Consider the following 24,237-nt stretch of genomic DNA (forward strand, 5'->3'; position numbering starts at 1 on the left):
GATGTGTTATCGGCAGCTCCAGTAACTCTCGCTTCTCTTATTTTGTCATTCAGTCCTCATTCAATGAGTGATGTTTCTGACAAAGGGTGAAGAAAAAGCTGCTTAAAGGTCGGTACTACTTGGTGACCAGTAGTCTGAGATGTCGGATATTTTTCTGTCTTTGTCTGTCCTTATTGCCATGTCACTAGTAAGAGTGCTGGAGGTAAACGTTTTGTCTGGGCTGACGTTATCCGCCTGATAGTCAGGGACCCGAACCTTGGATTAACCACTAAGGAGGCTGTCCTATCAGCAGGCGCAAAGTACTGGGACTGCTGTATTGCCATTTGGTGAGTGGATCTGGACCATGCAGTAGTCTCTGGTGGGGCCTCTCGATGCCATACTAGTGGGTAATTGTTACGGCTTTACCTTTTCGTGTGCTACAAATAAAAAAAAAAATTTCCTGTCTTTTTCTCTCTTACTTTCCCTCTCTGTACTGCTCTAACCAAGTATGCCGACCTATTCCACAAATCCCAAAACCTCAACATGAAATATCTCCAGAATAAAAACTCGATTAAACCTAGAACCCCATCTTCCAGCGTAGACCCCTACTACCAGGTCTCCTTCTCCAATATCAGGGGTCTACGTTCCAACCTTCCAGAGGTTGAAACCCAATTACAGGAGACGAAACCGGACATATTATTTCTATGTGAAACTGGAATAGGGCCGACCACTTCCCTAGATGAGTTCATAATTAATGGATACTCCAATTTAACAGCTAAATCTGACTCCCAAGATCGCCATGGGCATGGAATATGTGCCTACATTAAGGATGGCTTCCCATGTGGCAGGGATATCTCTAGAGAAGATCCTAATTTACCCTATATGTGCTTCAGGGTTGCACTTGCTAACACCACTGTATTTATATTTGCCCTCTATAGGCCCCACAACAGCGGAGTTACTATCTTTGAGAGCATATCTGAGAAAATAGACCACATACTGTCTTCACATCCCTCGGCTAACATCCACATCTGTGGTGACTTCAACGTCCATAACGTGGAATGGCTGACCCATTCAAATAAGACAGATGATGAGGGGAGGTTTTGTCATGATTTTGCCATTGCTTATGACCACACTCAGATTGTTCGCGAACCCATCCGTGTGCCCGATACACCCAATCAATATGCAAGCCTCTTAGACCTTTTTCTTTCAACTTCCCCTGAGCTATGTTCATGTACCGTTCATTCTCCTCTAGGATCCTCCGACCACTCCGTCGTATCAGTTAAGATAAAAACAAAATGTAAGAAGCCATCAGACGTACCCCTCCACCGTACTGTATACCGATACTCTATGGCTGACTGGGATAGCTTCCGTACATTCATATCTGATTTACATCTGCACTCCATGTTTAAAAAGGAAGTGTCCTCTATAGTATCAGATCTGACCGAATGGTTAATTGTAGGCATAGACCAATTCATACCATCTAAAAAATTCCAACAAAAACCTAACAGCCAGCCATGGTTCTCCCCAGAATGTGCTGCTGCTATCGCGCACAGAAATCACTTTTTCCATAGCTACCAACGTAATAGATGCACTGAGACTAAAGCTGCTTTTAGGTCTGCCAGCAACCACTGTAAAAGAGTAATAAAAAATGCAAGAGAGCTATATGCCCAGTCTGTTAAATCCAAGGTAGCTGATCAGCGGCTTGGATCCCACCAGTTTTGGCAAATAACAAATAGGATCTTGAACAGAAGTGTGCGTTCTATCCCAACCATTATCAATGGACCAGAGGTTATCTCGTCAGCATCAGACAAGGCCAAACTATTTGCCAAGAACTTTGCAGCTAATTCTACCCTATGCGACGAAGGCCATCAACTCCCCATATTTCCTCCTATAACACAGAACAAGCACGGTAACATACAAATATCCGTGCATGAGGTCGCCATGCTAATAAAGAACCTAGATTCCAGTAAAGCAACTGGCCCTGATGGCATCCCAATTATAGTGTTAAAAAAGCTTCAACCAGAACTTGCTCCCATACTTACGAAACTATTTAAGCGCTGCCTTAAGGAGAAGTGCTTTCCGACCCCCTGGAAGACCTCATCAGTTTGCCCTGTATTTAAGAATTCAGGTGATAAGTCATCTCCCTCTCAATACAGACCAATAAGTCTTCTCTGTGTTATGAGTAAGTTACTGGAATCAATATTAAATAGAGAAATAGTAAACCACCTCAGCAGGAATAACCTTCTTAGTGACACACAATATGGTTTCCGCTCTGCAAGATCTACCGCAGATGTGCTGACGGTTATATCCCACAGGATTAGTGAATCTCTTGACAAAGGCTTCCTTTCTAGGGCAATTGCTCTCGACATATCAAAGGCCTTTGACAAAGTATGGCATAAGGGTCTACTTCACAAGATTTCCAGCTACGGTATAACTGGAAATGTTTTCTCAATCATTAAATCATTTCTCTCTGATAGGCTCATAAGAGTAGTGGTAGATGGACAAAAATCGGAGGCCTGCAATATAAATGCTGGAGTCCCTCAGGGGTCAATCCTGGGCCCAACTCTCTTCCTGATCTACATCAATGACCTCCCTAAACACATACTTTAATCATTCGTTGACATCTATGCTGATGACACGACCATCTACGGCAACACATCAAAGGCTGTAAATGACGAAGTTCTCTCGGATTCTCTCTCCTCTGATCTCGAGAGCGTGGTTCAGTGGGGGAAGATGTGGCTAGTTACCTGTAATGCATCCAAAACCAAACTCCTATCCTTACATCATCAACGCTCTGATCCCCATCTGGCATCAATTGTGATGGATGGCTCTCGTCTGGGTGAGGCCCCGTGTTTTGACAAGCTTCTGGGTTTGACCTTTACTCCTGATCTGAAATGGAACACGTACATCAAGTATGTTGCCAAGGTCGCAGGAAAGATGGTGGGATCCTTCTACCGCTCCAGAAGATATCTCACTACTGATGCAATTCTCTATCTATATAAAAGCCAAGTACGGCCAAGGATGGAATACTGTTGCCATATCTGGGCAGGAGCTGCCAAAAACAGCCTATCATGCCTTGACAGAGTACAAAATAGACTTCGTGGTTTAGTGGGGGATGCCCTTTTCTCTACCCTGCAACCCCTCTCCCACAGAAGAGACGTTGCGAGCCTATCCTTGTTTTATCTTTATTTTCATGGCAGGTGCTCGTCTGAACTCCAATCCCTGGTCCCCCCTCGCCAATCTTTCACGAAAAACACCCGTCTAGCTGAATCCACTGTGAAAAATTTCCCCCACTCTATATCTGTGCCTAAATCAAAACGCGGATTTCATGAGCAAAGCTTCTTTCTTAGAACTGCACGCCTGTGGAACTCTGTTCCGTCTGCCTGCTTCCCTCCGGACTACAACTTGGATGTCTTCAAGTCTAATGTTAACAAATTCCTAATGAGCCGCCCCCCTAATTAAACACTTCATAAAATCTCCTCACTAACGTGATGTACTTACAATAACCCTTATCCCTGAGTGGCTTCCGGGCCTTGATAAGTGGTGATCACTGTGTAAAAAAAAAAAAAAAAAAAAAAAGATAACTTCGAATTCGGGAGTATCAAAACCAAAGCAAAATATGAAGAAATTAAAAATAAAATAGATTAACCCCATAATTTATTATACCATACCTGTTGACACTGAAACACTTATCACAATATTCTGTGAATCTATATTTAAAAACCTTGTTAAACTTTGTGACATATTTCCATTCTATGGGGGTCAGGCGCGAACGAACACCCCATAATTTTCTTATACCGTATGTCTTCAAACTGAGACATGATTATCAAAGTATACTTACGCAGATAGATATGAAAAGTCTTTATTAAAGTTTGTGCCTATTTCCATTCTATGGATGCCAGGCGCGAATGCAGACCCTACAATTTTATTATACCACCCATATTTAAGTTAAAACATACATATCAAAGTATCATTATGTATATCTATATCAAAACCACTTGTAAACTTTTTTTTTAATTTTTAATTTTTTTATTTCCATACTTTGTGGACCAGGCGCGTACGCAGACTCAACAATTTTAATGAATCAAAATTGTGCCAAATCAAACATGCCCATTCCTGTGTCTCGATACATCTTCTATCATTATATGTAATCAGTTTTTTTTTAATAGTCAACCATATAGGAGCCTATTCGTGACCAGACACGCACACAGACGTTCAGCTTAATATATATATATATATATATATATATATATATATATATATATATATATATATATATATATATACAAAGTCATGTTGAAGAGACATTTAAAGAGCGTCAACAAGTACGATAACTGGAGAGAAAAAGAGGGAAGAACGTGCGATTTTAAAAAAAAAGAAAGGTGGTTGCTAGCGCAGCAGACTCGGTTATGAAAAGAAATGTACACTTGCCAGCAGACAAGAGATTGCGCAGTCTGGGGCCAGTACCTGCTGAGTTCGCCTACATATATATTAATTGCAATAGGACTTTTTAAAGGAGCGATTGCGTTGGCTTCAAATTTAATCTACAGGTGTAAAATATACTCCTCTCCATGTCATTATCAAAATACGACGAACTGCTGCCCATAATGATGATAGGAGTGATATTTACGATGACATATATATATACTCCTTTATATATTTTGTGTGTATTTATATTCACATTAAAACACCTTTTCTATTTATTTTAAAAGAAATTCATCTCCAAAAGATCTAGCTAATTTGATGATTCTTTTCAACCTCGATTTTAATTATTCCCTATTAGTTTCCCCCCCCCCATGGGATGATCATCTTTTTTAATTTACTATTAGATGTAATTTTCTTCATGCAGATATGCTATATGATGTATACTTGCGACATATTTGCGTAAATTAGTTTCCGTAGACACACACCTCTTTCTATATATATACATATATATATATATATATATATATATATATATATATTTATGCGTACATATATTTGTTTAAAAAACATTTCCTACCAAACTCCTCTGTCAATGTTTGGTCTACAAATACGAAACTTTATATATAAGATATTCGAACCCAGGCGAAACTTTATATTTGGGTTTTAGGCCGGGGAAAATCGGTGCGAAAATGTGAATTTTTTTTAAAAAATGATATTTGTGAGGTGAAGGTCGAACGACGATATTATGAATATGCACGCGTAACGTAATAGCGGTTTGTTCATGTTTTAATGTTTAGACTTGCTGAAAACGTGTATGCATAGCTCAGGCATAAATGTTAAAGAAAAAACGAAATTGTAAGCGAAACGTTTTAGTTTCGATATTCGGTGGTTGCGCCCGAGTCATATTTTTTTAACTTTTTAAATCATTACTATATATTGGATCCAATATAATATAATAATAAATACACTAATCAAAATCTCATATTTAAGGAGGCCTGCTATTATATATAAATTCATGTATCTATCTATATATATATATATATATATATATATATATATATATATATATATATATATATATATATATATTTAAATAAAATGGGTTAAGAAATTCCAACGAAAGAAAGATGTATATTTAAATAAGGGAGTAGTCACCAACAATGTGTATTTTTTAACATTATTTTATTATTCCGTGTCTTGGTTTTTCATTGACAATTATGTTTGGATCATTGTAATAATGTTTTTAAGTCATTGAAATCGTTTTTACGCACGTTTCAGACGTTCTGTGAAGCGTCCTCGTCAGAAATTATTTTCAAATGTGTTGGAGATGTAAAAATGGCAATTTTCGTAGTTCATTTGAAGTGTTTCCAAGGAGTGGAGGCTTGTAAGTGTTTATTGTTCATTGGCATGTTCAATTTTTATTACTATTTTATTGGGCTTGTCCAGGCCGCTGATCTGGTTGTAGTCACTCTCTCTTTCTGCTAGTGTTTTTTTTCTTTTCCTTTAGGTTGGGGATGGGTGTGTGTGTGTGTGTGTGTGTGTGTGTGTGTGTGTGTGTGTGTGTGTGTGTGTGTGTGTGTGTTTGCTTTTATTGGTTTGAGAATGTGTATACTGTTTTATAGTATTATGAGGTTATTTTCTTCCTTAGGAAGGTGACTGTGATCCGAGGTCGTTACTAATGTGTATGTGTGAGGAGGGGGGACTAGCTCTTCTGAAATAAGGGCAGGGGTGCTTTCATTCTATTTTGATATTTATTTTTTTGATTCTTGGATTTTAGTATTGTGATTTTTCGTTTTAGTCTTTTCGGGTATTCCTTATATTATGTTTGTTTAGAAAGAGGGGTGTATTTAAAAAAATGTATAGGGGATTTTTTAATGTTTCTATTTATTTGTCTCCCCATGTGGGTATGGCCAGACCCAGGATCGGTTCCTAGTGTGGGGGGGATTTTGTTCTCCAGAGGGGGGGGCTATTGGAGGGGGTATAGGTATGGGAGGGGGATGATAGAAGAGATGATAGTTGTTTCAGCCATGAGGGGGTTCTCCTCCACTGGCTGAGGAGGGAGCGAGGTGTTGAAACAGATATTATACTATGGTTCTAGGTGTTTCCTAGTGTTGTTGGTTTCGAGGTTAAGTAGGGTTGGTATTGTTCAGTGTGTTGTATTAGAGATAGGGGTGTTATGTCTGTGTGTGGTTGTATGCGCGCACGTGTGTGTGTTTTAATGTGTCGGTTCTGATTTATGTGTGGGTGTGTATATATGTATGTGTATGGATGTGCATGCAAGTGTACCTTGCATTTCATGTTTTTGTGTGATGATATTAGGCTCTGTTCAGTCCAGGAGTTGATCTGGTGATGAAGTTTTTTTCCTGTGTAAGTAAATAAAAATAATTGTCTGTTTGGAAGATTGGCATTATTTTGAAGCTGTTTCCACTGCATGTGTGTACGTGTTTTGAAACATAGAGGTGTCTGTTATCTGCAATTTTGATGTTGCTCTTATGTAAGGCCACTCTATTGCTGAAATTTTTAGTGGCGCCTATGTAGGATTTGTTGCATGTTGTGTATCTTAATGCATATACTACATTCTGGAGGTGCAATTTAGATCCGTTTTTTTTATTTTGAATGTTTGTGTTGGGTTTTTGAATGTGTATGTGTTACCTTCTATTATTATGTCACATATTCCACATCGCGGTTTGTTGCATTTTGTAACCCCTTTTGTAGTATGTGGGACAAGATTTGAGGAAGTTAGGATGTGTTTTAAGTTTTTGGGTTGGCGTTTGCTTTTTATTATTTTTGTTGTTTTAAGTATATTGTTTAGTTTGTCGTTCTGATTGAGGAGGATAAGGTTTTTTGTTATCTGTGTGAATAATTCTGGGCTGTTTGTGTTGCGTGTAGAGACGTATGCTAAAATTTGTTGTTTGTTGTGTTCTTTTGGGGTTCTTAGTTGGTCTATTAAGGGGTCAAATTCAACGATTTGACCTTTCAGAACTCTACGAAACTCCTCCGACAATTTTGGGTCTACGCACTTGAAATTTTAGATATAGGTTCCTTCGACATGGGTCTAATTTAATAACTTGATTTGAGCCCAAAACAATAAAATTTAAGGGGACATAATAGGGGTCAAAGTTTTTAAAGATTGACCTCTGCGGTCTCTTCCAAATTGCACAGACAATTTCTGGTCTAAATATTTGAAATTTTACATAAAGAGTATTCAGAGATAGGGCAAGCTTTTTCATCAGTTTGGGTCGAGAATTTTCAGTTACTAATATATAAATGTATGTATTTATGTCTGTTTGCATGTTTGCTTTAAACTTTTAATAGAGGCGACGGATTTTACCAAGATCAGTATCGTTTTAAAGTTTGATCTTTTATACAACAAATATCGAAAGATTGGCTAAAAAGATTTATATATTTCGCTTCAACTAGGTACTTTTCTACAGGAGAGGGTCACTTTTTTCGCCGATATTTTTTAAAGTTATCCTCTCCTTTAGATTGTCTAGCCTTAATTTTTAAAAATGTCGCTTCCGGTTTAGCAGTGGTCGTAACAGCATAAACGTTATGTTTTACCCCGTTCTTTTCCTCCTTTGCGGTACGGGTTCGAGTCTGCCTTCCTACTACCTTTTTTTTTGCTCAACATACACATCCAAACACCCGAGCAACGCCGGGCTGAAATATATATACATGAGGTATATATATGAGGTATCATATATATATTTATATGAGCTATGAGGTACATATATATATATTATACCTCATATATATGCCTCATACATATATATATGTACCTCATACCTCATATAAATATATATATGTACCTCATACCTCATATAAATATATATATGATACCTCATATATATACCTTATATATATATATGATACCTCATATATATATATATACCTCATATATATATATATGTATGTATGTATGTATATATATATATATATATATATATACGAACCATATACTGGCAAGAATTGTATAAGTCAACTGAATTAAAGGAATAAATTATAAGATGGTCAACATCATGAATTTTGGAGGATAACTTTTTGTCATTTATTCTTTATATTGCTCTGTAATTACATTGAGCTTCTTAAATAAGGATTGTTTTATAATAAGTATATATATTTCTAAAGATACATAAAGCTACAATCGCACTTACAGAAACCCCACACGACAAAAAATACTATGTTGGCCTGGCCGGCACCTCATTTAAGGATAGATTCAGAGTGCATAAATGCTCCTTCACAAAACCTAAACTGATTTATAATACCCTAAACTGATCTATAATACCCTAAAAAAAGCAAATACCCCAACTTAGAACAATAACTACAGTACTTAATCCCCATGAAAAATACCTCAAACTCCTCCCCAAAATCTATAAGTATGGCTACCTAGGACCACTATCCCAGGTGCGCGTGCGTTTATTATTGCTTATGTAAGTTCATGTGTGTGGAACCCGTGCCCATATTTTTCGGCATGTCACGCTGTATATCTGTATGTATATGCGTGCGTAGATATCGGTGCGTATGTGAGAGTGGGTGTGTATCTTTGCAAATGTATGTATGGGTGCATGTATGTGTGCATATGTGTATGCGTGTACGCATGTATATGTGTGTGCATGCATGCGTGTTGGATGTGTATATGTAAGTGTGTATATATGTGCTGGTGTGTGCGTCGGTGCTCACGTGTGCACCCACATCAAACCATTAAAAACCTCCACTAATGAAAATATTGCGTATATGCACATAGAAAAGTGTTTATGTTTATATCTATGTATACTCATATCTACGTTTAACGAAAGTATTACGTCTATATATCCACGAATGAACTTAGATTTACATCTATGCAGATGAATATGTCTATACCAATAACTGTCTGTATATCTGGGTATGTGTGTATGTGTATATATGCATGTGTGCATCCATGTGTGTGTCCGTGTGTACATGAGGGTATCGATATATGTACGTACCTATGTATATGTATGCGTATGTGAGAGTATATGTGCCCGCTACCTGCTGTCCACATATGTATGTATGAGCGTGCAGCTGTGTGTATGTCCATGTATGTGTTCACGAATATAAGCATCTGTATGTGCGTGTATGCTTGCATATATGCGTGGGGATGCATGTATGTCTGAATCAATATATGCATGTAGGCTCATGTATACGCTTGCATGGATGTATGTCTGTAATTGTGCGCATCCATGTTTACGCGCACGTACTCAACTTAACCCCTTAAGGACAATTGGGGCCAGCGGGAGCAACGCGGGTGTATATGCATGCATGTACGAATGTGCGCATGTGTTTACATGCCGAGGCGGAGATGTATGTATACATGTGAGCATTTCTTTAAGTGTATGTGTGTGTATGTGCGCACGTGTGTGCTCGCGCGTACGGCGGTAGGCTAACCTTCTCAAAGCACTTAACAACAAATAAAAATCAAATAGATAAACCGAATCATAGCTCCCCCGCCTCCCAACCTAACCGAACACCCAACAGGTCAAGACATACTTATCAAGAAATCATTTCACCAACGAGACGCCAACAACCTAAACTTTAGAACTCGAAATTTAAAGTAAACCCCTCTTCCTACCCCTACTTATTTTCCTCCCCGTTTCATGTATTCCTATGTCCTTAGCCACACCAGAGATGAACTTCCCAGACCCCCCACAACCACCTAATCTTCTTGAACTCAAAAACTAAAATACTATCGACATACCAAGCACTCCACCCCATCTTTCCCCCTTTTTCGCTTCTTCTTTTTCCGCTTTTCTTGCACCCCTCCCCTGACATCATTTACTCTTTCATTCCATGATAAACGAACATTTCTGTAAAAGTCTGAGGAGGCTACATGACGGCCAAAAAACGATCGCGTAGCTGAAACAATAATGTAACTAAACAGAAAAATACGGTAATAAAAAATAAAACGCATATTGGCTCTACAACAGTATTGAACACTTTCTTCGGTTTTTTATTAATTACCATTTCTACTATATATTAATATATCTATCTATCTATATATATATATCTATAAAAACAGAGATGTGTGTGCCACAGACGATTTCTGATCGGTTAATCCAATAATCACATCTCCTAAAAAACTATGGTTCGTAGGCTCTTAAATTTACCATAAAATATTATGGCTTTATTTATTGTCCATCTTGGAAGGGTTTAATTTTTTCCTAACTTGCGATTTACAAATTACAAAAATACGAAACTAACTTACAATCTAACAATCGAACCTCCGACATCCCGGCCGCCATTATGAAACTAAACTAAAAAAAAAACGCGCGTCCACTCGTGGTCTTTACATTTCGGGTTTGGGTACTTGTGCAGTTTTCCATTGACATTAAAAAATGGAAATATTTTTTAAAAAAATATATTGTACGTACTCGTCATGGGATAAAGTTTTCCTACAGAAAAAATCACGTAATTTCATCAAGTAGTTATTTTTTATAGCGAAAAAAGAAAAAAATCAACGCTACAAGCGAAATTAAACAGAAAGTTCAAATAGGGGGATTTCCCTTCTTTTTTTTTTCATAGCGAGGCCAAATTTCGCGAATTTGGCCTTTTTTAAAAGCAGTTTGGCCTTCAAAATTTCTGTTTGGCCTTTTTCTTCACCGATGAAATAAAAAAAGCAAATAAAAACAACGCAATAAAACTTTTAAATTTACGGCACACTTTTGTTGTTCTTGTTTGTTTGTTTTTTGGTAATTTTCCTTATTTTTTTATTTATTCAAGATAATACTATTAAATGACCACTGTTATGCCAAATTAGCCCCCCCCCAAAAAAAAAATGCACAAAAATTCGAGATTTAAGGTTTTGACGAGATAATTTAGCGAATTGTCCGGACTATTGCGAGAGAACCATCCATTAGTTTTTCCTGAAATTTTGCCACAAATTGTATTTCAATACATAAATGTGCATAGTAACAACATTTTTTTTCCGAAAATTCCCGTTGCGTCTCCAGATTTCATCGGTGAAGAAAAAGTCCAAACAGAACTTTTGAAGGCCAAACTGCTTTAAAATAAAGGCCAAATTCGCGAAATTTGGCCTCGCTATCATAAAAAAAAGTGGGAAATCCCCCAACTAGAACTTTCTGATTGGTTAAGAATTAAGGTGCTGATTTAATAATTACTCGCTTATAAGACTATCAATACACACAAAAAAATATAGATTTATTTTTGGGTAAAGTTCCCCCGGGTTTTCCTTTCACTTGAGTAAATAATGGTCTTTTGTTATATATATGGCGTACTATTATCCTTATATATATGATGTTTATGTTTATATATATATAAGTGATAGTGTCTGTGTGTGTCTGTGCGTCTGTGTGCATTTCCCTACGCTAAAACTCTGTCAATTTTAAGCCTAGAGATTCGAAATTTAATATACAGGGTACTGAGATTTGGGAAAATCGATGTGATAGGTTTTCGACAGAAATTTGGCGATTAAGTGGTCAATATTCAACAATTAGACCTTTGAGAACTCTACCAAACTCCTCCTACAATTTTGGGTCTAAACACGTGATATCTTAGATATAGATTCCTTGGACATGGATCTAACTTATTAACTTTACTTGATCCCTAAACAATAAATGTTAAGAGGTCATAATAGGGGTCAAAGTTTTAAAAAATTGACCGTTTTTTTTTCTCAGCATTAACCTCAAAACACCTGGGCAACGCCGGGCACCGATTGCTAGTATATATATATATATATATATATATATATATATATATATATATATATATATATATATATATATATATACCTCATACCTCATATATATATATATATATATATATATATATTTATATATATATATATATATATATATATATATATATATATATATATATATATATATATATATATTGCGATCTTTCAAACAATATTTTCCTATATGAACTATATTCCTCCCGGTGACTCATGCTCACATTAAATACACTTAAACAAATATAATACATATATAAATCCGTCCTGTGGAACATAATACCGTTTGTCTTCTTCCTGGCTGATTATAACATGGTCGTCTTAAAGTCTAATGTTTTATAAATTCCTATTGAGTCGTCTATTAAAGGAATCTTACCCTGCTCAAGTTTCTACTGTGACTGATATTGCTTCTCCACCTACATAGCACTTAACTTTTTACCATTCCGTAGCCTCCATAAATAAATAATGATAAACGATGCCTATACGTTTTCTAGTTAGTAGAAGAGTATTATATTTTACTGAATAACATTTCGCTGATATCGATATGACCAGCTTTTTGCGTTCTGAACTTCAGGGTGGATACATTTGCAATGAATAACATTTTTAAACTCAAAAACTAAAACGTTGAAAAGCTACAAAGATGGAAATGGTACCATTAAAAGGAGTTACATTTGTGCTCCAGAATTTATTTTTCCACACAGTCATTATTATTATTATGCACTTTGCAAGCCTGATTTTAATGCTCAGACCCTCACTTCTTCTAAGTCAAAATGAATTGTTCCATCCCCGAAGAGGTCTCGCACTTCGAGAAGCTTAAAGGGCAGATTTTCACCCTAGACCTGAAATTAAAAAAAAAACACACATTTAATAAATAGGTTGGTTGGGTTACTGAAAAACTGGTTGAAAGTACTTAACTCTTAACACACTACCTGTATCAGAGACAGATTCGTCCAACGATGCCGTACACTCTCATAGCTGGGGAGGTGACTTGCATCACACTTTTTTTTATCTGGACAGAGTAGAGAGTACAAAATTAACACGTCAAGTTTGTGGGAGATGATATTCTCTGCTCCCGGAATCCGTTTTACACAAAAGAAATGGTGCTAGTTTTTCTCTACTGTATCGTTATTATTATATTCTTCTATAAAATATTAACAGTAATAGCTCGCCTAGCTATAATCACGCCAAAAAGCTGTTTCCCCCCCCCTTTTTCTGTACAAATAAAAACGATCTTCCATGAACAATGGCTCTTTAGTAGAACTTTTTCTCCAAATTACAAAATATCACGAATCTGCTTCTCAACTGAGTAGAGTTTGCTCTACTTTAAGTCTTTTGCAAACAAATACGAGTCACATCATTCTATTGGGAAATCAAGTGTTCTGCAATAAATACATTCTCATCCTAGTCACTGTTTCAAATCCTCTTGTGACGACACTTATTGTCAAACCAGCATTTTTTAAGCCGTATCCTAGTTTGATAAGCGGTAATTAATTAATATATATATATATATATATATATATATAGATAGATAGATAGATATATAGATATATATATAGATATATATATATATAGATATAGATATATATATATATAGATATAGATATATATATATATATACATATAGATATATATATTTCAGTAACAACTGCAAACATGCTATTAGAAACAAATCTCACTCTCTCTCTTTATATATATATATATATATATATATATATATATATATATATATATATATATATATAAAGTCTGAGGAAGCTACAGACGGCAAAAAAAACGGCCGGGTAGCTGAAACAATAATGTAACTTAACAGAAAGATACGATAATAAAAAATAAAACGCATATTTGCTCTACAATAGTATTGAGCACTTTCTTCAGTTTTTATTAATTAACATTTCCACTATGTATATATATATATATATATATATATATATATATATATATATATATATATATATATAGTGGAAATGGTAATTAATTATATGGTAATTAATAAATATATATATATAAACAAATTTATTTGCTTATATAAGATATATTTCGACGCTACACATCTTTATCAATGAAGAGTCTGTTTTTTTTTCTTTTCCTGGCCGCACTGTGGAATTCTGCTTGCGAGAGTGTTGTTAGTGGTCCCTGGGTCTTCGTAACGGCTCGATATTTAAAATTTAAAAAATAAAAAAGCAGTCAGCAGCAGGAGTGTCGCACAAGCCGCGCAAAATTGGAACAAGGAAAGAAAATATTTCATGTTCTTTACTTGTACTGGAAGCATTGTGTGTTTGTTGAAAATTGACAATAATTACGTATATCAATAGATACGTTCTGAAAGTTAAAAACAACGCATTTTTATATAAATGAAAAAAGCAAAGCAAATATTTTTTTATATAAATAATGCGTTGTTCTTTGCTTTCAAAACGTATCCATTTATATACGTAATTATTTTCAATTTTCAACTAACACAAAACGCTTCAAGTGCATGGAAGGAGAAAAAGTATTTTCTTGTATATATATATATATATATATATATATATATATATATATATATTTATTACATTTTCACCTCAAACAAGGCGCATTGCCACTTTGTTGTAGGGTGCTACTATCAGGGACATAAGCACCAGGGGTACTGTTTAGGGGTTTGGGCAGCAAGATGTTGGTTCACGTTACACTTGAACTTCTGCATGTCAGTACAGTTGAGGAAGCAGGGACTCGGAAAGGAATTCCAAAGTCTAGCTGTCCTGGGGGAAAACTGCTGGAGTAGATGGTTCTCTAACATCTAGGGATCTCTACTGTGTAGGGGTGGGATTTAGCTGCTTGTCGGGTTTGTCGAGGGGACACAAGTGCTTGCAGTTCGTCAGAGCATTCGTTGGAATTCAAAATATTGGACAGTTAGAGGCGCGTTTCTTCATTTTTATTAACTTTTTAATTTTGATTTTTTTACATATGTGTATATGTACTTTGTTCATGTGTATATATGCATTTAAGACTGACGTGGCACCATCTCATTGGCTATATCTTTTTCGCCTTCCTCTTCCTTTCTTTTTTACCCCTGTGTATACTTATGACTTTCACTACACTGATGAAGACTGAAGAATCGGTCGAAAATTATATGGTTGTAAAACTTTTCTAATCTTTTTTCATAATATAAGTTTGTAATCCTGCACGTCACAAATAGAAAACGAATAAAGAAAAGTTATAAGTTTTTATGCTTTTCGTATTCTTTTTCATACATTTTCATATATATATATATACATATATATATATATATATATATATATATATATATATATATATAGTAAGTAATAAAAAAAATATATATATACATATATATATAGTAAGTTATAAAAAATATATGGCGATTAAGCTACACTGAATATTCCGCGTTTCATCCACTCTAGGATTCTTCAGGCTTATACGCATAAGCCTGAAGAATCCTAGAGTGGGATGAAACGCGGAATATTCAGTGTAGCTTTATCGCCATATATTTTTCGTAACTTACTAACTAGCTCTACCTATGTATTGAGAATTTTTGAAGTAAATACTTAAAGTTTACGCATAAATTTATACTTTCGTATATTAATTTTATGTGAGTAAATGAAGTAGTTATATATATATATATATATTTAAATTACATACATAATATATATACGTATATATATATGTATGTATATATATATATATATATATATATATATATATATATATAGTTTATGTGTTCAAATTTCATTTATAAGAATCAATTTTCAAATAAATGTTTAATTTTATTGCTTGAATCAAAGAATACAATATTCAAATTAATGTCATTAATCCATAGATTGTCAATTTATCTATCTATCTGTCTATTTACGTATCTGTTTATCACTGAAATGTTATAAAACTTAACAAGCACTTACTTCAAAACTCACGGTAGGGCAATTTTCAACGTGACTTCATCTACGAGATCTAGTCTCCAATTCTTTCTGCTTTCTCTAAAATCTAAGGGCCCTTCTTTACATGACATAACACCTAAGCTCTATATGAGATACATAAATAATCGAATATTAAATATTAAATTAAATCTTCATTTACGACTCAAATGTTGAATTAGTAAAGAATTTATAGTATAAATTTACCTTCACTAATTGACCAGCTATTTCATCGTACACAGACATGACAAAAAAGATCAACACACATAGAAACTGCTAATTTCAGTAAACATAGACAAGGTTAGTTGGTAAATATCAGTGATATTTTTTTGGCTTGTAAGTTCTGTTTAACAGATTTTAATTAGCGTACAAGGTGGAACGATTAATTTACGCCCTAGAAAAGAAGACATGATTCCATTTCCGTTTTATGAAAACCGGTTTTCTTTTTTTTTTTCTTTTTTTTCTTTTTTGTTTGTTGCAGGTCATCTACTAGTTGGCCAGTTATGTACAAATCATAAGAGCGATAGGAGTTTTCGATCACGTCTGAAAGTGACACAATGTTCAATAAGCGAAGTCAGAGATGCACCGCTTTAAAACCCAGGCTTTCTACCGATCCAAGTTATGAAAAAGAACTATTTACAGCATCCTCGAAATGCACCGCTGTATGGCCATAAATAACATGAACGTACCCAGGGTGATTAAAACAAATTTGGTGTGGTTTTAAGTGAGGGTCACATCATGCCATCTCACGTCTTCGAAGTCGGCTTGAAAGTCAACACTAAAGTGTACCTGAAGAGTGTGGCCATCGCCTGATGCAATAAGGTGGCCGCAATCAAACCCTGGATGCAGAACAAGTCTAAAGAGACCTAGGCTAGATGTTACGATTGTACCATTTCTCTCACTAGCTCCCCTCTACTCCCGACTTGAATTCGCTGGAGCACTTCGTTTGGTCATACGTCGAAAACATCACCAACATGACCTTCCACAAGACCAATACCAGCCTAATCGCCGCTATCCGCCGAGTATTGGCTGAGATCCCGCCGCCACTTGTGGAAAAGGTATGTTCCCAATTCCCGACCCGTATCGAGGCGGTGATTGGAGTAGAAGGCGGCTACATTGAATAGATGTAAACTTTACTATATAATCAAGTTACTTGAATTGATTTTTTAAATATAAGTTATAAAATTAAGTCGTATTGTTGTTTTCCTTAGGGCGACAGTTTTATCGTTTCACACTGTATATATTTACTGTTTCTTGGTATGCTGAATTTAATTCTTTTCCTTCTATGCCAATATTTATAATTGTCTGCTCTCCTGGTCTTTATGTCAGTGTCTTCATCAGTTTATGTTTGCCGTTTGGACATTCTTCTCACATCTGATAGCGCACTTGGCACATTTGTTCAAACCAATCTACATTTCAATATCAACGGAGGAAGTTAGGTACGATCTGCAAGGGTCGACTTAAGTGGGCATCTGCGCTGGCATACAGCTTGAGATCATCCATGAAGAGTAGATGGTTGACTCTTATGTTTGGATCTTGTTGGCGGCCCTGGCTTACATTATACACGTTATTGTTTTATGGTTTTTATTTAGTTTTTTTTTTATTCTTCTTATTAAACATTTTGACGCTTTCTTTTCAAATTAGCTAACTTTTCTGGTCCCTCGCCCCATCCTGTTTTATCTCTATATAGTTTATTTTGCATATGACACCGTAAGAAGTAGAGCGTAACTGAATTCAAAGCAACAGACAGACAAACATAGCAGTATATATATATAATACACACACACACACACACATATATATATATACATATATATATATATATATATATATATATATATATATATATATATACAATAGATAGCCACCCAATGTTGCCCGGTTGTACAATACGCTTACACACGATATTTTAATTTATGCAGATTGCGTATGTATTATTATAGAATCAATCCTCTATTGATTATTATATAGTACGACGAATAATTTGCCCGCTGGACTAATTCGCAAAAATAAAATTATTCATGATACTGTCACTCATCAAATTTCGTCTGTGTTTGCGTACAATATCACGTCAACTGATATTTGGGCTCGACGCTCTAAAACATAGTCCGTGTTCTGTTATAGATAAATAAGAATTTTTACAGAGAAATATTTTACGGAGGATTATTTTACAGAGGAATTTTTACAGGTAATATTTTACGTAAAACCGGTCCGAACAACTTAAAATATCCCGCTGTAAAAATCCTTCCTATTTATCTATAAGAGAAAAACTATTTTTAAGATCGGATTTTTCATTTTCGGTACTTATCAGATGAATTTCTGCACAAAACATATCTAAGAACACTGCCAGACATATAAATTACATTTGTGTGAAATTTGCAAAAGATAGGCTCAGTCGTTTCGGAAGCTATGAGGAAGGAACTCAGGCACACACAAAGTGACTGTATATATATATATATATATATATATATATATATATATATATATATATATATATATATATATATTGGGAAGTGATATACAAACTACAATTAGCGTATTAAGCGACTCTCTTTGTGTAAACAAATCGGGCGGAGGCATTTGGACGATGTCAAAGCTAGTTAATTCATTACCCACACAACAGCAGCCGTATAGCGCAATGATTAGACGCCTTGACTGTTATTTGGGCGGTCGAGTTTCGATCCTGGCTTGCCGCACGGATGAGCTTTGAAACAGCGAAACAGTACTGTATGTGGATGACTATATATATATATATATATATATATATATATATATATATATATATATATATATATATATATATATATATATTAGGCGATAATGCAAAAGTGTTATTTTAATTGGATGCTTTTCTTTTCCCGGGAGAAAATAGCAACTCGTTAAAAGTTCCTGAAAGACAAGTCTGTGAATTTACAATGTCTCATTTGATTAAATTCTTGGCTTGGAAAGGATTTGGATTTGTTGATTTTAGATGCATCCACGCATCTAACTGAGAAGCTCTGTCTGTCCGTGAATCTATACAAACTTCTATGTTTCTCTTCGGCTTTAAATATGTGATTTGTTTGCTTTTGTTTTACGGCTCATCAACCATTGTTGGATCATTTAGACGCCGAAGCTTATATTTTTACACTAGGTGTAAGGAGCTTGTCAATTAAGTAAAACAGGCATAGGAACCTACAAACTATAGACAAAGGCCAACCATCAGCGTTCAATCTGCCAGAGAGGCAAGCTAACATGTAAACCAATAGAGAAGGAAGGGTTTACAAGATTAAATGAAAAATCCTCTATCCTTGAACTGATTGACCAAACAACTGTTTCTTTAACGAAACATTTTTTCAATTATTGCAAACAAACACTATACTGTTTTCTTCTGTTGCATAATAGTAATAAAATCTTTAAAAAGCAAGAAGAGCAAAGTACCGTTTAATTTTTGTAGTGTTAGATTTTTGCAATCAGTTGTTTTATATTTAAAATGTTAAAGATATAATCAGATCCATTTAATGTGTTTGCTTTGTAATAAGATACATTAACTGTTTTATGCCAACAAATTATTTTTACTAGTCGTACTCGGCTACGTGTGCTGAGAACCCCCCCCACCGAAAAAAAAGACGAAATTTAAGTTTTTTTTAAGAAAGAATTAGTGTGGCAAACTGTACTGTTTGTTTTTTTTTTTTTTTTTCGTTATAAAAAATATCCTGGGAGAGAGAGAGAGTTAAAGAGAGAGATGAAGAAGGAGGGAGTGAGAGATGTGGAAACAATATATATATATATATATATATATATATATATATATATATATATATATATATATATATATACAGTGGATCTCCAATATACGAGCTACTCGAGTTAGGAGAAATTCAAGATACGACATGGATTCAGAGCAAAAATCCCCCTACATACGAGCGAAAATCCAACTTACGAGTTTCCAGATGCTATCGCTAGGTGGTCGAGTGTGTCGTGTTTCACTATGTCTCCTTAATGGGGCCATTTTAATTCGAGATGCGAGTTTCATCCGGGAACGAATGAATCTCGTATGTCGGGGGTCCACTGCATATATATATATGTGTGTGTGTGTGTGTGTGTGTGTGTGTGTGTGTGTGTGTGTGTGTGTGTTTGTGTGTGTGTGTATAAGAGATAATGAAAGTAGAAAATGACGTCACAAAACCTAGATATTTGTACATATAGAATAATTCATTTATTTAAAAAAAGGCATACATTTAGTTTGTGGATAAAGGAGACTCTTAATACCAAGGTATTTCTAAGCCTAATGCTTCTCATCAGAAGAGTAGAGAAGATGGTGGGTAACATAGTTGACTTGTGACGCTTGCAAGGGATTCATCAGGAAGGAAATAGATAAAAATATTACTGATGTTGTTTAGGGGAAGTGTGATGAGCTCTAAGGAGGAGTATATGTAAAATAAAAATGTAAAATGTCATGCAAAAAGGTATATAGGTGCCTATTATAGTTTTCTAAAGAGGTAGTTTACGTGTTTAAAATCAGGAAGAAGATAGGATAGATATAGGGTATGTTGGGGGGTGGTTCTAGTTTATCCGTATGTAAGATGTGTAGTATCTATGGAGGGTTTACATGAGGAAGGGGTTTACGCTAAAAGGTATTTTATCATAGGTAAACAAGATCACAATAGCACTTAGAGAAGGCGCATGCTTTCAGGCGTAATATTATGAAGTAAAGCGAAGGTGGAATATGGCGGAAATTTATCAAATGTGACTGTAATCACAACATTAATTTACAAAAAGGTTATGACTTATGGCGTAATGCTATGAGATTAATTAAAATGGTGGGGTGGTGTACATGGGATGCCGTGTACTAAAGTTCTACTTTAATAAGATAGAGGAAGGGGGTAATTTACGAGGCGGTGTTGTGTAGGTAGTTGTAAAAATATAATAATTTTCGAAAGATAATATATAGTAATAGTCCTAATGGAATCGCTGTTACTATTTATAAAGAGTGGGAAATATATGGCATATATATACAGGGGAGTGAAGTGAAGTTGATAGAGGTCGGTTAAGAGACAAAATAATTAGGGTGTAACGAATAGAGCGGTGGAATCATAGGGCTGAAAAAACTTGAAAAAAAAAACGAGTTAGACAGATAAATGTATACAACAGTAAGACACACAAGATATATATATATATATATATATATATATATATATATGGCAGGTCAGAATATATATATATATGTATATCTATATATATATATATATATATATATATATATAATAAATGACTCGTCGATTAACTTCATAAGATATGAAATTAAGACATTTCTAGTGCCCCAAAGGTAAAGACGAAATTTCTTGCTTAAATTTCTTCATATATATATATATATATATATATATATATATATATATATGTGTGTGTGTGTGTGTGTGTGTGTGTGTGTGTGTATATATATATTACCTTATCTTAATTTACTTACCCTATATCCTCCCCGATAATTTAATCACACCTACTGCCCACATATATTAAACCCAGCATGGGAGATATACTATACACCTACCTGCATCATTTAATAAAAGCTATATCACAGATATCAATTTAGATCCCTGAAACAGTATCAATATTTTGTTTACCTCCTGATTCGATTTTTATTAGACGTCGCATCCCTATTATGTTACATACCCTCTTCTCAGCACTTCTGATGAGAAACATTTAGCTTCGAAATACCATGGTATAAAAATTCCTCACGACCCCACACCCTTACTGATGCATACGCTTATTGAATACATGAATAAATATCTCTATATATTATATTAGTTGTACTTTAAATATATAATAAGCTCAATCCACATAGGTATCCTAGAGCTATATTAATATTGAGTAAACCGATTTATAATTGTAAATTAAAACCAGTTTCATAAGGAAAAAACAAACAAAATATTTTTTTACTTATGAAACTGATATTTATTAGCAATTCTGAATCGTCTTACTCAATATATATATATATATTTATATATATATGATGTACATATAATATCTAGATTTATCTGTGTTTATGTGTGTGCATATGTGTATTTTTATCTAATGAAGTAGCTTGTACGTGCGTTTTCTTTTGTATATATATATATATATATATATATATATATATATATATATATATATATAAGTAAATGCATAATCATTTCATTGAGTAGCATAAAGATACATTGAAATGTCTGGAAACAGATAAATAATATATATTAAAGAACCCAACTGCATACATACATACATATATATATACATATATATATGTATAGCTTAGTGCGTAATCCCTAGATAATAGACACCCCACAAACCGTTAAAATAAATCACCACGCAGCAACATTATACCCCCAATTTAACCCTAAAACATATACCCCTTAAACTTAACACTATGTTAAAAACCATATACAATCTTATATATCATACTATATATAACACGCTTCTCCTTTATTTATTTAGAATTCAATAAAGCTGTCCCTAACATTGTATAATTCTTCTTATTCTTTTTCGTTCCTAATGAACTCTACGCTAGATGCCGCATCTCACCGTGCTTCCTAGCATCTTCTCTACTTTTCTGATGAGAAGCATTAGGTTTCGAAATGCCCTGGCATAACGAGTCCCTTCTATCCCCCAAATTTTGCTTGTATTTCATTATTCAATAATTGTTCCATTCTATATCTACCAATATATAGTTTTGTGACTTCATTTCATACTTTTGTTGTGCTATTATATATATATATATATATATATATATATATATATATATATATATATATATATATATGGGTAGCCAGCAGAGCCCACATTGCAGTGAACGAAAGAATATCTTGATAAAGAAAAATCCCCACGCCAGGGATTATGCAGACAGATGCCAAGATTATAGTCCGGAACTTACTTAGATGCATGGGTCAGAAACAAAAGTTATTTATGAACAAGATAAGACAAGATATAAAAAAAACTTTGTAAAAATTACGTGTAGGTTCTTATTTTACGAGACTGTGTTCTCCCTGTATGGACATTCGATTTAGTGTATTATTGATGGTAAGTAAAAAGTTTCGCATATTTAAATCGAGAGTTCGCCTTTGAAGGAGATTAGGAAGGACGAGAAAATTACCTCTGTCTTAAAAAGGATGACGAAAGCACTGGGGAGTTCGTTAGTACCAAGATCGGTCTTCATATTTCCGCATTGAGTGTGCGTATGTCTTACGATGTTAATGTTGTAAGAGATATAGAATATTGGAGACATGAACAGGTTTATATAAAGAGAGAGACAGTTCTGTATATATAATAGACAGTGTACATGTTACTACAAGAGAACCAATTCAATGAGAGGAGATTTATGAATATCTTGATAGATAGACCGAGAGATAGTGCGTTTGACATTTACGTTTTGACAGTTGTGCATATAATATAAACACGTTACCTTTCTCGTTGTAATGATTAACACAGAAGATGCAGATGCACAAAGATAATGACGTCCTTTGTTTCATGACCGGTCCATGATTTCGCTTGAGGAATTCAAAGTTTCTTTACATGGTTATTTCTAAAACCCGCTCACTTCTAGATGGTGCCTTGATTCTAACGGAGAATCGGTCTGAACCTCTCTGCTTCTCTCCGACTCTTCTCCCAGACTCCCAGACTGCATCTAAAAACTCTACCTATATTGAGAACTCGTCACGTCATCGCATGATTAAACATGTGCTCATCAAGCACGTTGACAAACTTGATATGGTACCGAGTTCAGTAAGCTATTATTCAAATAACATTTTACAAAATATGTTTACAATTTCAATTGACAATTAAATTCCTTAACAGAAACAAATTTCATTATTACATTCCTTTTTCATATACAGATATGTAAGCTAAACAATTTCTTATTTCAATAGTATTCTGTATTTATTTTAACTTATGATTGGAATTTTCAATTCCAAATCTAGCTACGCAAGTTCGAATCCTTGATTATCTTATTACATATTTACATTTAACTAATTCCCTATTTTTTACTTACATGAAAAGGGGACAGCCCTTTTATAACGTAACAATTCTCTCTTTCTCTCTCTCTCTCTCTCTCTCTCTCCATATATATATATATATATATATATATATATATATATATATATATATATATATATATATTACAGGTTTCCGAGTACGCTGAGTACTTAAATGTCGATTAGATTTTGCGGAGACAATTTATGTTTCTGCATATATAGGCGCGTGCGCGATAAACAACTCTAC

Source organism: Euprymna scolopes, chromosome 25, assembly GCF_053919585.1.
Source record: "Euprymna scolopes isolate OS-2025 chromosome 25, ASM5391958v1, whole genome shotgun sequence".
Classification (NCBI taxonomy): domain Eukaryota; kingdom Metazoa; phylum Mollusca; class Cephalopoda; order Sepiida; family Sepiolidae; genus Euprymna; species Euprymna scolopes.